Source organism: Notamacropus eugenii, chromosome 2, assembly GCF_028372415.1.
Source record: "Notamacropus eugenii isolate mMacEug1 chromosome 2, mMacEug1.pri_v2, whole genome shotgun sequence".
NCBI lineage: Eukaryota > Metazoa > Chordata > Mammalia > Diprotodontia > Macropodidae > Notamacropus > Notamacropus eugenii.
Window position 1 is genome coordinate 90,817,689 of NC_092873.1, and position 14,209 is coordinate 90,831,897.

At 48.5% G+C, this 14,209-nt stretch overlaps 1 protein-coding gene across 1 annotated transcript in view; it reads right to left on the bottom strand.

Annotated features, from left to right (window-relative positions):
• GRM4 (glutamate metabotropic receptor 4) overlaps positions 1-7,044 on the bottom strand; it is a 326,723-nt gene extending 319,679 nt beyond the window's left edge. The window contains exon 1 of the mRNA XM_072641785.1: positions 6,533-7,044. The gene's annotated coding sequence lies outside the window, so the exon portion shown is untranslated. The remainder of the gene's footprint in view (positions 1-6,532) is intronic.
• Between the last annotated feature and the right edge of the window lie 7,165 nt (positions 7,045-14,209).

Consider the following 14,209-nt stretch of genomic DNA (forward strand, 5'->3'; position numbering starts at 1 on the left):
CCTCGATTTAAGAGGGGGTTTTTACTACCCTTGTGGCGCTCATTTTCATAGGAGCCAAGAGAAACACAGATAGAAAGAAGATTCTTCTGAGCTGGCTTGCCTATCTGGGATAGGGAAGAGGCTGTGTGTGTGTGTGTGTGTGTGTGTGTGTGTGTGTGTGTGTGTGTATGTGTGTGTGTGTGTGTGTGCTCCAGAGGGAGTCTGGGGGATTTTTGTAAAAGCAGGTCAGCTTTCATGACTCCCTCCCAAGGAGGCTTTCTCAAGCTGAGAAAGAAAGGTCAGGAGTGGAGGTGAGCTCAGACAGAGGTCCTCAGAGCTCAGGACACCAGTGACTGGCCAAGACTGAAGCTTGTTGGGAATATGAAGCAACATTCAACAAAATCTGTTGAGCAGAAACAAAAGGGTAGAGCGAGGCAGTGGGACAGAGAGAGAGACAGAGACAGAGACAGAGAGAGAGGGAGAAAGACAGAGAGAGAGAGAGAAGAGGAGAGAGAGAGAGGAGAGGTGGAGCTATGGAGAGGGGAGGGAGAGCTGGAAAGAAGGAAGACAAAAGAAAAGGAAGAAGAAGAAAGTATGGCAGGCAGGCAGATAAAAGAAGGAAGGAAGGAAGGAGGGAGAAATGGAGGGAAAGAGGAAAGGAGGGAGGAAGGAAAGGAGAAAGAAAAAAAGGAGAGAGGCATGAAGAGAAAAAGACACAGGAAAAAGAGAGATTGGAAGGGGAGAGAGGCAGGAGAGGAAGAAAAATGGACATTGTGAATGACCATGAGAGAGGGGAGAAGGAAGAGGGAAAAGACTAGGGAGAGATGCAAAGGGAGGAAAGACAGTTTCTAGTAGAAGCTCCCTGAGGGCAGGGACTGCTCCATTTTGGGGGGTTTGGGTTTGGTTTGGTTTGGTTCTTTGTCTTTGCATCCCTGGCCCCTACCTAACACAGTGCCCGACACACCAATAGGCACTTGGTAAATGTTTGTTGAATCGAACTGAGGAGAGAAATAAGAAGAAAGGAGACACAGGAGGCAGCAGAGGAAGCCTGCATTCCTGCGAGTGCCAAAGGCAGTGAAATCTCCAAATTAATTTTTGATAGTCTCCTGCTAACTGGGGCACAGCTTACTCAGGCTCAGGAAAACAGGCCCTTCTCTCTTCCATGAGACAATTCCCAGGAACATGGGCTTCAGTTTGGGGAAGCTGGCTCCTCCATTCTCATGCTCCCCTCTATACCCTTTGCTCTGTCAGCCCTCCACCCCCTCCCCACACAATCCCTATCACTCAACCTGAGGAAGTCACTTTCAGATTGCTGGGCTCAGTGGCTTTCCCTAGTTGACCTCCAACCAGAAATCACCCCACTTGGCCAGTCATCTCCAGAGCCCTCCCTTACTGGGCTACAAAGGCAATCAGTACTCTGCAGAGGACAGATCACCCCAAACCCAGCAGCTGGGCCAAGAACCAACAGAACCAGCTGCTAGAGCCACCAGGGACAGCTGCCCACTTGAAAGTTTGGTTATATGATGGGGGGGGGGGGAAGGGAGGGGGAAGGAGGTGTCTCTGGGGTGGGTTATAATTAGCGGCTGTTGGTTCCCAGCACTAGCTTTCTGGCATATCTGTGGGGGAAGGGGACAAATCTATCAGCCATAATTATAGAGGCCCACCAGAACTCTCTTCCAGCACCAGCCGTGGCAGGTTCCTGAAACCCGCCCATCCCCTCCCTCCCCAGCCCCCCTCAGCTCTGCATGACATCCAGAGTACTGAGAAGATGACAGCCAGTTCAAAGCAGCCAAGGCAAAAAGGTGGGGATTGCACTCTAGGTGAAGAGGGTGGTGGGCTGAGAGCCCCCACCAGGCCTGCCTCTCCTGTTTTTTTTCCTGCCTCGATGACACCATATGTACAATTCAACCAGCCCAACCTGCCCACCAGGGGGCTCCTCGTTGAAGGCGTTCACTAGCAGAGCTAAAGTAGCTTAGACAGCTGGCTAGAGAAAGGGAGGTGGGGGAGGGAGGGGAATAGAGCAAGAAGTGGCCTGGAACAGCTGGTCCCCACCTCCCAGCAGACCTTATGGGTACTCTGAAGCCGACAGGATATAACTGGAGAGTCTGTAAGAAGGAGCCCTTCCATGGACCACCCCCCCAGCCCAACCCAAAAAATTCTCCCACCGAAGCATAAAATCTCAACCTTAGAAATGAATTTATTTTATTTAAGCTAAGCATTGCCTCTCCCTTTTCCACTTCTCTTTGAAATGTAGTAGACAAACGTCTACTGCAACATTGTAAATAGTGCCCCCCCCCCACTAAAGAAAAAAAAACTCCAAATACTATGTAATTATAATGACCAAGCCACAGAAAAGAAACTCCTGGAGAAAGGTAACATGACTAGCAAAATGTCTTGGGACATTTGAACTCAGATCTCCAAAAGAAGCACTAAACCAAGCTGCTTTTGGAGTTGAAAAAATGAACTTCTTTCTCTCCCTTGCAAAGGTGGGGATTTATGGGTACCGAATATTGCATACTGCTAGACTAGATTTATGTTTTCATTAATTTTGCTGAACTGGGCTTTTTTTTCCTCCTCTATTTCCCTTTTCACAGGGGATGGATTTCTGGATGTGTTGGAAATGATTGTGATGCAAAAGCAAAATATATATTTTAATGCAAATGCTCCAAGGAAATATACATACATAGGTGTGTATGTATACATATATACATACATTATATATACATGTATGTATATTGCATGTGCATGTATATATAATATATATAAACATTAAGTCCTTAACATCTGAGTAAATTGGGTCATCAGAAACTTTCCCCTTAGAGCTCAGGGACTGGACTGTTAAAGCAGGAAGCTCAGAGATCTCATCATCTATCTAATCCCGTCATTTTAAAGAAAAGGGAAATGTATTCTAATGACTTGCCCAAGATCACACGGCTAGTCAGTAATACAACCTGCACTTGAATTCAATCTATCAACAAGTATTTCTTAGATGCCTACTATGTGCCACATACCATTGTAATGTGTAGCTCAAATCTCATTTTAATGACTCTTCTCATTGGTGGAGACTGATTATGTAATGCTCCAAGCCAGGGTGAGAGGTGGAGCTAGTCTTGGGGAAAAAAGAAAACCTGGTCTATACCTATGCTGGCCACTGGTGATAGTAATATAAAAGTGAAACAGAGAGTCCCTGCCTGCAAGAAGTTGTCATTATACTAAAGAGATACAACTTGCTCACAGATAAGCAAATGAGGGATAAGTACAAAATAAGTACACAAAATGTGGAGGGGTACACTAACAAGTAAATCAAGGAGAGCTCTATGTAAGAGGTGGCACTTAGCTGAGTCTTGAAGAAAACCAGAGGAACTAGCACTGGTTTGAAGGAATCTGGGGCTCAGGAGACACTGAAATTAAAAGAGGTGGCAAATGGCAAAAAGGACACAGAAGGAAATCTGTACCTGTCCATGGCTTTGGAAAGTGAAGGAAGCCAAAGTTCTACCTACTTCACAATTTTCCTCTGGACAGACAGACAGACAGACAGACAAAGACACAGACACAGACACAGACACACACAGACACACACAGACACACACACACACAGACACACACGCACAGACACACACACACACACACACACACCCCTCAGCCTGCATCAGAAAGAGAACCTTCTCTTAGCCAGTTGTAGACTCAAGGATTGGCTGTTCAATGGATTTGGCCTAGCTGGAGCCCCAAATCTCCCCTTATCACAACATTTTCTCCATGAATTTCCTCCTCATTCCAGGTCCCAAAGAAGAAACCACTTTTTGACTACAGGCTAACAAAAAACCTCTGAGTGGTCTCTAAGGCTGTTTCCCTTGACCGTCCAGGCCTTCAAGGCATGAGTTTCTCTTTCTTAGCCTATGATGGGACCCTCCAGTCAAAAGAAAGTATCTAATAGTCAAAAAAAAAAAAAAAAGCATTGGGACCAGGAAATTCAGCTTCTCGCCTCAACTGTGTCATTCACTGGGATCTTGAGAAAGTCACTTCCCTCTCTCTTCAGGTCTCAATTTACTCATCTGTAAAATGGGATGGTTGCACTAGATGATCTCCAAGGTCCCTTTGGACTTTAAATCCTATAATTATAGAATCCTAACCCATACCAGCCTTCCAGAGCCATACACCCAGGGACAAAGCTGTAACTGGTAAAGGAGGGCAGGTACATGGAGTGAGGGATATAGGGAAATGTATAATGAGGAATACTTTTCATACTCTTCTTAAAAAATGTACATATTCATGATACTGGAAAATTTCAGTTTTCATGCCCCCTCAACCCAAGTATTTATCTTTCCATAAGTTCAGTCCTATATGTTTGGATAGCCTAGCCTTGATTCCTTGAGGTTCTGTACCCACTTCACTGTCTCAGCCCAAGCTGAGTGTCCTGAAACAAAGGTAAGGATCAGAAACTGCTTCATGTTAGGAAGCTGGGCTAGATGAAAGGAAGTTGAGTTAAGAATGCACTTTTGAAAGGATGAAGAGTCTACAAACATGAGACCAATATGATTTTTCTGTATTGAGCTAAGACCAAGCAGGTAACAAGAGGGCCTGTCTCCTGCCTTTGCAGCTGTCTTCACCTCCTGTTATTCAGTCTGCTGTATTATTCAGTAGACCACCACCATCATCCCTGAGCTGAGGTAATCTGGCCTAAAATGACCTCCAACCCTTGCACCTCCCAACTCCACAGGGAAGACAAGACTTGACCCTACACTCTCTCTCTCTCTCTCTCTCTGTCTCTCTCTCTCTCTCTCTCTCTGGCAGGGAACAGGTGTGGTCTGAGTGTCACTCCATCTGAAAAGACAGATGAGTTTGTCTCTAATTTTCAAATCTGTTCCCTGACAATCCTACCTCCCCACAACCACTAAAAAGAAAAACAGGCACTCTGATCGGGAAAAGTGAGGGAAAGGGGACTTCGTGTATATGTAATGGCACCTATAACAGGGACAGAAAGTCTCTGTAGCAAAGGGGAATATATAGGGGAAGGAGGAATTTCCCCATGCCTACCGTGAAAAGGGTGCTATTAGGAGTGTGGCTCAATTTCCCTTTCAAGCCCCTCTCCCCTTACATCAGCCAAAATCTCCTCAGATTTCCTTGATAAGGAGGAATTTCCCTCACTACTCACAGCTCCCTTACAGACTGCCCAGCCCCATCAGATTGGCGAAGGTAGGAAAGGGACAGTCTAACCCCAGGGCCTGGGTAGTTGCAAGGCTGTGCGGAAGAAAGAGGGAGAAGCTGAGGATAGGCGTGAGAGTGCGCACGATCAGACCAGATAACCCATACAGGACCCCCTCCTGAGGAAACCCTACTCCCACCACCGGACGCCCAGGCCAGGTCCAGGGGACTCCAGGGAAATGCGGGAAAGAGCGCGCGTACCAGAGAGGAGGTCGGGCTGCGGGAGAGAGCGCGGGAGTCAGTGTGCTCAGCAAAGCCCGCAGCTGTCCGGCGGCCCGAGAGCCGGGCTAGGGAGAGAGAGAGCACCAGAGAGAAAAACGAGGAAGAACCAGGGGCTGTCACTGTCCTCCCAAACTGACAGAACTACCACTGCCCACCCCTGGGAGTTGTCTACGCTGTCAGAGCAGGGGCAAAAGAAAGAGAAATCCCCCCCTCTTTCGTCCCTGGTAAATGCCCCGCGCCCCCGCCTCTGGCAAAAAAGAGGGAGGGTCGGGAACGCCTTTACCCCCACCTGAGAGCACTGACATGGACCCCACCCCTCATCCTCAATTCCCGACTGAAGAGGCTGGCAACAAACATACCCCACCACGGACTAAGCAATGTATATGAACCCCCCATGCAGACAATACATTTTCATGGAACCCCCCCAAAAATTCGGACTCACGAAGGTGGCACGGACAACCCACCCCCGTTATACACCAGAATGAGGAAATTGGAATGAACCCCCCCTCCCTGGCCGCCACCACCAATCCGGACTCAAGTAGCTGGCAAGATGCCCCCATCCAGACTGAGGAAATTGGCACGACCTGCCCCCCCCCCCATCCGAAATGAAGGAGCTGACATGACCCTCCCCCTTTCCTCCTCAATCCTGATTGAAGAATCTGCCGCCCCTTCACTCCCGGGGGAAGCGAGGAAGCCGGCAGTGCCCCCACAGGGAAGGCATTCTCGTTCCAATGCAGCCCCTCCCTCCCTCCACCCCTTCACCCCAGCCCCGGCTCACAGGCTCCCCGGCCCCACCGCCGCTCCCGCGCCTATCTACCCCCCTCCAAACCCTCCATCCCTCCCCCGCGAGCCCCAGTCCCAGTCCACCCCCTCCGGGCAGCCCCGAGCAGCTTGGAGTGAAACAGCACAAGGCGCTCTGGCTGGAAACCGCCGAGAGGGAGCCTCACCAGCGTCCGGGTCCCCCCCGCCGCAGCCTGAAGCCCCAAGGGGCAGGCAGTCCAGAGACCGAGGGCACAGTAGCCCATCCGTCCTGATCCCCCTGAACCCAGCCCCGCTCCAGCTCGCCGGTCTCCCTCCAGCCCTGCCCAGCTCCCCGTGCCAGCTCGGGCTCCTTCCGGCCACAACTTACCCTGGGCTGGCAAGGAAGGAGAGCCGCTACCTGGAGCTGCCCGCCTTACCCCCGGGCGGAGGCAGAGGAGGAATGCCCCCTGGGCTCAGCCCCTGCGGCCCGACCAGCAGAGTCAGTCCTGGGCACGGAGCCCCGGCGGTGGCAGCGGCGCTCAGCTCTGAGCCAGCCGGGACGCAGCGGAGCTGAGCGGGCAGCGGCAGCTCGGCTCGGGGCCGCGGGGCTGGCGGGCGCGCAGCATTCAGCTGCCTCGGTGCAGAAGAAAAGAGCGAGCGAGCGAGGCAAGAGAGCGCGCGAGAGGAAGACACAGAGAGAGAAAGAGCGAACGAGATCCCCTGTTCCAAAGGCTGAGGACCCAGGAGTCCTAGCCGCGGGAGCAGGTGAAGCCTCCGCCGGGGGGGATCTGGGTGCTGGTGAGACGTCCGCGGGCAGGGAAGGGAAACAGAGAGCGAGAGGAAAGAAGGGAGTGAAGCTTCAGGCGGCCGGCAGCGCCGCAGCAGCAGCAGGCGAAAAATGCGAGTGAGCTAGCGAGTGATAGAGAGAGAGAGAGTGGGGGGGTGGGGGGGAAGCGAGAAAGGGGGGGGAGGGTGGAGAGAGAAGGAGGGAAAGATGAAGAAAGGGAGGGGGAGAGGGAGGGGGAGGGGGAGAGAGAGAGAGAGAGAGAGAGAGAGAGGAGAGAGAGAGAGAGAGAGAGAGAGAGAGAGAGAGAGAGAGAGAGAGAGAGAGAGAGAGATGCAGCCCGCTCAGCCCCACCGATAACATCTGCTGAGCTGCACACACCGCACCCGGGGTGGGAACAGTGCAAGTTTGCGTTAGAAGTGCGGGGCGAGACGGGCGTGAAGCAGGGCTTCCGGACGCCCTTTTAAGGCCAGGCTATCGGGGGGGCCTACATCCCACACAAACAAACACCTTTAGAAGAGAGAAGAAATCAAAGGGTCCCTCACCTTCGGTCTTCCCCAGCTCCCACCACGCTTCTTCAGCCCTATTCCCCATCTCATCTTTCCTGAAAAGCTTCCGCGTATATCTACAAACATGTGCCATTTATGTTACCACAGGCTCCCAACCCTGTCCTGGCATCTCTCCTCAGGCTCACAATAACAGCTTACATTTATGTAGATAACGCAGGCGATTTTTTGGTAACCATTGTCTCAACTGAATCTCACAGTGGCAGCAGTCTGTGTAGTAGGAAAAGCAAGGAAAAATCCCCGTTTCACAGTCGAGGAAACAGAGGCTGCGAAAAGTGACTTGCCCAAGGTTACAGGGCTAGTTGTGAGTACAGGTGGAACTCTAGTCTCCTGCCTCCCTGACTCTCCGTTCGATTTCATTCTAGGGTCTGTTTTCTCCGCACTGCCCACTTCTCCTGTCACTAACCAAATGCCTCCGGAACTCGTTCTCCAGCTCACCCTACCCCCACCCCACCCCCACTCCCTGACATCCGCCAAAGGGAACAATTAAGCACTCGGAGAGACTAGCAAGGGGCCATGCACTATGCTATGTGCCAGACCTCAGGAAAAGCCGCACATTACCAAGAGGGACCGTAGCATCCCCCATTGCCTCACACACATCTGCACGTGTTAAAGTGCATCTCATTCCTTATGTACATTTGCAAGCTAGAGAGCATCCGACATTCCAAAGAGGCCTTCCATCTATTACTTGTCTATAATCCTATTCCAAAACCAGAGCAGGGGTTGTCATCCCCATTTGTCGGGTGAAGAAAGTGTCTTCGGAATCTCCAACACTTGTTCTCATTCTCCCCTGCTTGCTGAATGAACACTATTAGACTAGGTAATTTCTAGAAACCCTTCCAAGCTCTGGAATTTTATAGCTCTGATCTGCCCAACGTCACTAGTCCTTGACCAAGCCAGGACGGGAATTACTAACCTTAGTCAATTCTGGTGTACACCACTCTGCCTTGCACCTCCTTTTCTCAGAGGAGGACATATGTTCTGCTACTGAACAACAAACATACACTGAGGCCTCTTACAACTGTTGGTATTCCAACAATCCATGGGTCTGCCTGAAACCCCATTCTCCAAAGACTCAACAGGTAAGTGGGACTGGTCAGCGTTAGATGGGAACTGAGGATTTATTCAACAGGTTAGGGAGTCAGGCAGGGGAAAATGTGTACTAGGGCTTCTCTGAAGAAATTCAGTTGAAATTCCTTGGGGGAGCCTCCTAGTTGGAGATAGCAGTAGGGGAGAGAGCCATCCAGACCTTTTAGAATTGCAAGTGCATCTCCCTTCCAGACTGCAGAAATGGCTTCAATTAGAGCCTTGACGTGTGACTGTCCTTGTCCCGGAGATGGAGCTCAGTGCCAGGGAAGTAGAAGGGGGGTGGCAGTATAAGTTGGCAGAGGTTTGCAAAGCAGCCTCTGCTCTCTGTGCCCTTGCTTCCCTCTGAATGCTCCCCAAGTGGACAAGGGAAACACAAGAAATGACTTAGTCCTTCCAAGAGGGGGCTTGGCTGTTGGGTTCCTTGCATCCGCATTGTAACCTCCCTTTACAGCATAGTAGTATCTACAAGAAAGAGGGCCCAGAGAGGGAATCTGTCTTTCCCCAGACATTTGAAAAGGAACACAGTCTGATAGCTCTCCACCCACTCTTCCTTTGTCCCAGTGGGACCTCAGCACCATTCCCTTGATCTAAATCCTGCTTATCCTTCAAGGTTCATCTCAAGTACTACTCCATGACTGGTCCAGTCGGCAAGGATCTTTCTCTCCCTCCTCTTTCTCTTTTCTCTCTCTCTCTCTCTCTCTCTCTCTCTCTCTCTCTCTCTCTCTCTCTCAGCAGGTGCTGTATGGATACTTATTCTCTTCTCTCCTCTCTCTCATTCACTCTCTCTTTCACTCTTTTTCCTCTTTCTCTTTCATTCTTTCTACCTCTCTTTCTCACTATCTTTCTTCTCTTTCTCCTCTCAGTCATTCTCTTTCACTCTCTTTCTTCTCATTCTCTCTTACTCTCTCTACCTCTCTTTCTCTCTCTCACTCCTCTCTCTCTTTCACTGTCTTTCCTCTCACTCCTCTTCTCTCTCTTTCTCTTTCACTCTCTCTACTTCTCTCTCTCACTCTCTCCTCTCTCTTTCACTCACTCTCTCACTTTCCTCTCTCACTTCTCTCTTCTCTCTCTTTCATTCACTCTCTCTCTCTCCCTTTTCCTCTAACATTAGAGTCAGGAGACACCTGTATTCCTCCTCTGAAATATTAAGTGGGGTAGAACTAGTTATATATCCTGTACTCAATCTCTTCAGCCCTTTGAGTTGAAGTTTACACTACCTACTTCCGGGGGTTGTTTGGAAGAAAGTGCTTTGTAAACCTGACATGGTATCAAAGTGTAAGCCGTTTTACACCATTCTCTGGCATTATCTTTCTCTTCCCACATGAGTGCCTTGTTTTCCTCAACTAAACTATGACGGTCCTTGAGAGTCCCTTCTGTAAAAGGAGAGAATTGGAATGGATGATCTCTAAACTCCCTTCCTACCCTGCGATCCTATGGTGAGCAATAAATATTTGTTGAAGGAGTTGAGTGAGTGAATGAGTGAGTGAATGAACAAATGAATGAATGAGTGAAACTGAAAAGAAACCAGGCTACAGATTGCTGAAAACACTAACAATCCAGCCAGGCCACTCTCACACCCTGGTGACTGTGGTTTCTGCTTTTATTTTTGCTAGGGCTAATAACACCCAGCAACAGTGAAACCTATGCCCTGAAGGGGATGGGACTCCAAGGCAGGAGTTCCTTTAGTTGACCAAGGGAAAGAACCACTGTTGGCTGACAGATTGCTGAATTTATTGGCAAACCTAGATTGAAGTTCCTCCCTGGTTGTGGGTGTGCTTCAAGGCCCAGGATAAGTTCAGCTTCCTGTTTCCCCATGAACCTTCCTTGATTGCTCCAATCCACATTTATCCCCCTTAGTTAGGTGACACAGTGTAACAAGTGCCAGGTTTGCAGTCAAAAAGATGTAAGTTCAAATCTGGCTTCAGATACTTCCTCAATGTGTGACCAAGTCATTTCACCTGATTGCCTCAGTTTCCTCATCTGTAAAATCAGCTAGAGAAGGAAATGGCAAACCGCTCCATTATCTTTGCCAAGAAAACCCCAAAGGGGATCATGAAGCTTTGGATGCAACTGAACAACAGTCATCACAAAGTGCTTGACACATGCTAAGCGTTGTATAAGTGTTAGCTATTATTATTAAAAATGGCTTCCCAAAGGTCATACAGGGAATTAGTGATAATATTCAGAATAGAAGCCAGGCCTTCTGACTCTTCAGCCAGTGTTTTCTCTGCTATACCCCTAACACTACCTCTCTGGCCCTACCTGCCGGTGTTGATCAGTGCCTTTCCAAGGACCCACAATGCAAGTTGTGGCCAAAAACAGTGCCCAGTGTGCTGATTTGGAGGAGTCACATGCAGAAAAGGCTCAGCTCCAGTCCAGCTGGTCTGCAACATTGAATCCAAAACTGCCCATCTCTGCAAGCTGTTTGCTCCCTGCAGAGTAATTCTTTGGCTGGAATATGAGTATTCATATTCTGCACCGTGCAGAACCTGTGCAGGGAGGCTGGACCACCTTGGCTCCAAACCCACATGCCCTCAGGGAAAGACCCACCCATTCCCCCAAATGATCAACGCTGCTTTCCAGCTAGGGGCTCAACCCAGGACTAACCCAGACTATAAGGAATCAAGGATGTTCTTAATGAAATTCAGAGAAGGGATCCACACAGTCTCCAGGGTCAATGCCCCTACGCTGACTGTTTGTTCTTCCAAAGGTGTTACCTAACTATCTCAAGCTTCCCTTCCTCTGTTCTCCAAGCAGCTAGAGGACAGCTGCTCTTTCTTTACTTTGCCTCTAGTATCAAAGGGGCGATTTGGTAGCCATAAAAAGTCATATTTCTTATGCTTTGAGGTCTTTAAAGGAGATGCATAGCATTAATTGAGAGGCAGTCTCAGAGCCAGGAAGACCTGGGTTTCATTTCTGTTTCTGACTTTATGATTCAATCAACAAACAAAAATTTATTTAAGGACTACTACATGGTTTTGCACTTAGAGTCAGGAACATGAAGGTTTGAAATCGACCTCAGATATATATTGTCTGTGTGACTCTGGGTAAGTCATACACTGCTCAATACCCAAGGCAACTCTACAACTGTATCTCCTTCCCATCCTCTAGCTACCTGCTTTCTCTCTTAGTTTCAGCTTCCCTTTTATGTGTTGACTTCCCCCCTCTAGAATATAAGCTCTCCAAGGTCAGGAACTATCTTTCTTTTTGCTTGGTTATGCCTGGCACATAGTAAGCACTTAATCAATGCTTGTTGACTGGCTGACTGACTGAATTGGTACAGGATGCTTTCTCATCCAGGTATATCCTACACCAACGAAGTCACAAGTCAAGGCTCTCTTTCTGACCTCTTTAAGCCTACCAAGCATTTTACTCACAATGTACTCTGCGGTAGCTAGTGTAAGTACTATGAGTGCCATTTTACGGATGAGGACATAAAGTGACTTGCTCAGACTCACACAGCCAATGACAGAACTGGAACTCCAATTCAGATCTTTTGAAGACCAAACCGTATGCCTTCGAAATATTCCCAAGCTGTCCCATTTGTTTTAACCCATCCAAAAATGGTGTTGTCTGAACATAGGAGGTAAGCTGTTCTTCAAAAACCTAAGATTGAAAATAGGAGTGAGCAACTGTCTGAGGTTGTCTGGATTTATCCTGGAACCTCTAAATAAAAGCCAAGAATATTAAGTTCATGTCAACCACTAGGGAGTCCCCATCTCTAATGGGGTTCCATTTTAGACCCTTCCCCAACCTCCTTGGTGAGAATATAATATAAAAATGGCCATGATAGGGAAAAGCCAGCTTAAACAATAACCAGCTCCAGGCAGGGCATTTCTCAAAATGAATGACCAGCAGAAATGAGATGACAGCTAGTGGAGAAGACCCATAAATCACCCAGTAAGACTGGATTCCTTGAGCCCAGAAGTCAGGACTAATGGCCATTTGGACCTTTGTGATGTGACTAGCAGGCTTAGTGGTTAATAAAGGCTAAAAATCATTCATTAGTTCATTCAAAAAGCATTGTTTGAACCTCAATGGTGTGCCAGATTCTGTCTTAGGCATTGGGCATTCAAAGACAAAAAAAAGGAAGTGGTCCCTGCCTTCAGGTAACCAGCATTCCATTGGGGGTGGAGAATAGGGGTGAAGAGCAACACACAGAGAAATATCAAATATATATAAAGCCAATATAATACCAGGGTTCCTAGTCCTTCCTTATATCTAGCCCTGTGTGAGTACCACCTCTCCCTCTGTCCCCATCCTTTACCTTTATGTTCCCTCTTCCAGTGGAAAAAAATTTTGAATCTTTAGAATATAAACCTATTGCCATTCCCACCTTGGATCCATTCTATGGTTTCCCCCCAAGTCTAGAGGTCTCATTGTAACTGGGACCCCAACAGACCTTGGGAAGGCGAGGGTGTCCTATTACTGCTCTCACGACATCATGGAGGAGAAACAAGAAGATAGCCCCACACACCCAGAGTTGCCCTTATAGCCCTTTATGGATCAGTCATCTAGTCATTAACTCAATTCTTTTGTAAACTTGCTTTAATCTTTAGCCCATTTCACTTCTTGAGGGGAATGAATGCCTTGAATTTATGCCCACTAGGTCTAATTTCTAAGAAAAGCCACTGAGGCCCCCTTCTGGGAATTCACCCAAAACTGTACAAGAACAGTCTGCGGACTGGTTTTCAATGTTAATGGGAAATATTTATTCCAGGACTGTTTCATTTTCATTTTTGTATTCTCAGCACCTTAGCATGGCACCTAGAACACAGTAGGTACTTAGGAAAAGTGTTGATTGATTGACTCGCTGGCCTTTGAGAACCCCTCTGTCTCTAGATTTAGAAATCCAATGATCTTCAAGGTTTATTCCAACTGAAATTTCTCCCAGCTCCAGCATCCCACAGATTGTAGCCTCTGTCCTGTGCGGTCCCTCTATTATCCAGACTCATTAGCCATCTGGAAGGAGCAGGCTCTTCCTCCCCTTCTCCCCTCTTTTTCCCTTTCCCTTCTCCTCCCTTTCTCCCTCCTCTCTTCTTCTCCCATTTCTTGAAGACTCAGGATTTTCCTGCCTCTTTTGCCACTAGGCAATTTAAAACAACTTATCATCCTTCTCCGCTTCACATGTCCGGGGGCTGTCAGCCTCTGGCCAAATGTCATTAGGATGGATGTCACAAGCTCCGGATGTCAAAATATAATTAACATTTAAAAGCCCCTCCTGCCCGCTAGTCCTCCCATGCCAGTCAGGCTCTCAGTACTGAGTGGCACAGCTCTCGGCACTCCAGAGAGAGACTGACTGACAGGCAGAGGAAGGAGCACACAGTTCAGCTGGCAAGGGGGTATTTTCTGAAGGTTTGAGGGTGGGGGTATGGAACAGACCAATTTTCCTAAGGTTTATTGGGGGTAATCTAGGACAAATCCCAAAAGAGATTGCCTTTGCTCAGGACAATCTCATCCCCCTATATCCATTATCCTTCTCCCCACCCCCTAGCCAACTCCTCTCCATCTTTCAAGCCCCACCTCTCCCATGAAGCTCTTAACTCCATGACTGCCCCTGCTCACAGAGCTCTCTCCCACATTCATGTATTCCTCACCCAGAACTCCTCAAATATACACCACCCAA